Source organism: Mycetomoellerius zeteki, unplaced genomic scaffold, assembly GCF_001594055.1.
Source record: "Mycetomoellerius zeteki isolate Tzet28-1 unplaced genomic scaffold, Tzet1.0 scaffold2216, whole genome shotgun sequence".
In the NCBI taxonomy this organism is placed as follows: domain Eukaryota; kingdom Metazoa; phylum Arthropoda; class Insecta; order Hymenoptera; family Formicidae; genus Mycetomoellerius; species Mycetomoellerius zeteki.
Genome location: NW_017257191.1, coordinates 4,524 through 7,456, shown reverse-complemented (window position 1 = coordinate 7,456; position 2,933 = coordinate 4,524). Strand labels below are relative to the sequence as shown.

General features: G+C 36.9%; 1 pseudogene; it reads right to left on the bottom strand.

Annotated features, from left to right (window-relative positions):
• Positions 1-487: 487 nt before the first annotated feature.
• Positions 488-969, bottom strand: LOC108723054 (uncharacterized; annotated as a pseudogene).
• Between the last annotated feature and the right edge of the window lie 1,964 nt (positions 970-2,933).

The following is a 2,933-nucleotide window of genomic DNA, read 5'->3' as shown; positions in this document are numbered from 1 at the left end:
ACTTCAAGCCATTTTGTGCGGGATCCTTTTTGTATAAAATTCTCAATAACTTGAAAGATACTTAATAAATCATAAAATCCATATGTACTTCTGTAGATAATTTAGTTTTAAAGATACTGTCAAAATTTCAAATAAATCAGTTAAAAATTATTTGAGTTCTACTGCTAGTCGGCTTGAAAAAAAGCAGTTTTGAGAAAAACGCGTTTAAAGTTTTAACTAACAATATTTCTTTAAAAAAAAGCAAAAATTTTTAATTTACCATTACTCTGCTATTCCGGCACCATATAATTGCCCTTCTAAATTCAGATTTTCCCCTTCCTCTTTTCTAAATGATTTCGAGGCTCTACGAGCGTTTTTTGCTTCGTCTGTCATGGAGCGCTCGGTAGTAGCAACTCGATTAGCGTCGGCTTTGTCGCAAAAATTATAGCAATTTGGGCCTATAGTCAGACTCAAAGTGTCCATAATATGTAAAATACTCATACCATTGTCAAACAGCAATGTCAGCAGCTATATCAACTATTTTTCCACTTGATGACGTTTTCGGCGCAATAGACCATACGACTGAATTAAAGCTTTCATTGCTATTTGTGAATATCCGTCAAGACAACGATTCAATAAGTCGTCGCGGCTTAAATTCTCATATACAGGCTTTATAGCATTAAAAACGACTTCATTTAGCGGCGGCTTATGAGTATAAGATTCCAAACTGTTAGTAGCTTTTGCGCACTGCCACGAGCACCACGAGTCTTCGCCGGGCGGGCAGTAATCATGCTGCGGTTTTTCATCAGTAGAAATTTTGTGGTAAAAAGTCGCCCAGATTTCTTTTCTCATTTCTTCAACTGAATGACTATTTCTCCTTATAGCTAATCCGTAAAAAATAGTTAAATCATCTATTAATTTAGCAGTGAGCTTCCCTTTGCCACCGAGACTTTTTGTACTTTTTTTCAAATTGCGAAGACGCGTGCCCATTCGCTTTTGCACATGATCTATGCATTCTTTTTTATTGATAAATTTTCGTACGGTTCAGCTTCTAAAATACCCTTAAACGTTTTACTGTCTCCATTGCCGATGTAATTTTCATACTTGACATTATGAGGGGCTTCGGAGCGTTGAAACATTTCGACAACTGCGTTCGCCTCCATTTTACCGGCCGATCCCTGGTGATTTGATTGACAGTTGTCAGCATGTGACTCCATCCACTCATTGTATTCAGCAGTATCTTCTTTCTTTGACCAGTACTCGCACATCTTACGATACTTAGATTTTATTTGTACATCAACGACTTTGCTTGTGCACCATCCGATGAGCGTCACTAATCCAAAGAGTGACGAAAAGCCTCGCTTCCGCCACGATCCATCACCAGATACTGTAATGCCATTTGTTTGCCCATTTTCTACAGTTATTCTTTTCTCTTCTATCGCTGCGTTCTTTATAGACGTTTCACGTACAGCTGCTGTAGCGATAGATAGACTTTTGACAAGGCTATCATAAAAAGAGTGAAAAACTGGTTGTGGCAAATCCAAAACAGCGCAAAATTTTATTAATTCATGCAAACCAATTCCTAACAAGCGCATGGCAAATATAATACGACGATTTATCTCGTAGGCATGATCAATTAAAGGACAAGAATTAATTACAGTTCTTTCACAATTCTCACAGTTAATAATAATTTTAAAGCCTAAGCTACGCTGATTTGCTTCCGTGAATGTCACATTTGATTTACAGTTTTTGCACACCACTCTCTCAGAAATTGCTGCGAACACTGCTAAAATTTAATATGCGATAGCCAAACGCAGGATCTTGTCCAACTTCAAAATTATTATAGCTCATTCTCAATTTTTTGGCGGACATACTAACGTTCTCATAATCTTGCTCCATAACAAACCGATTCTGTGGCAGTCTATTTGAAATTTTGCTTCTCCTACTAACTGTAGTCGATGTCTTACTACCTTTTTTTGTAGCATACACTTTTTTATCACTCATGATACTTGAAAAATATCCACAAAATATCAGTAAAAGCGAAATCAAAACAAAGTCTGAACAACGGTCGTACTGACTATGTATAGATGAAATGTAGATAGGTAGGCAATCCGTTTACATTCGATAGATAGATAGATAATTTTGTTTATTGGCCAGTAACAGGTACATAGGTAGCCATTTTACAGTCATTTGTAGTATTAGAGACAGATGGAGTAATTTCTAAACTTAAAGATATATTCGTACAATTGATTTGTTTGCCGCCACTTATATATTAGATAAAAGACTAAAAATTGAATATTTGATCATATAATAAGACGTTCCTAATTAATTACTGAAAATAGAATAATCTGGAGACACGGTAGTGTCTCGGCGCTAAGCCAAGCGCAGCGACACTGCCGTGCCTCCTTTACGCGAGCCGGCGAGTTGTGGCAGATTGAGATTATCGAATCTCAATAACGGCTGAACGGATTAAGTTCTATATACGCTCAATCGACAGCAACCGCTTAGATTGTATAATAAAAGTGCTTTTAGTTTTTTCCTACGTACCCTACAAGCGGAGATATTGCGACGCAAAGTCCGGATCTGTCACTTTTCACATTTCAGATTCAGATACGTCGTCCTTATTGTCATTATTGTCATTATTACTGTCGTCGACCAGGAAAAACGTACGTCTCATTTTTTCGATAATAGATGGCTCTTGACTTAACCAAGCGATGGCAGCATTGCACATTCGAACGTGATCAACCACACATGACGGCTGTGATAATCAGCGATGGCAACATTACTAATTAAAATTAAAATTATTATTAAATTTAAATTATTAATTAAAATTGAAATGAAATATTAATTAAAATTGAAATGAAATATCGAGACTGCCGTTGAAGATCTAGGTATTTAACGCGTCGAGGAAGTGGGTGTCTACATGTTCGTCGTCGAGGAAGTTGGTGTCTAGG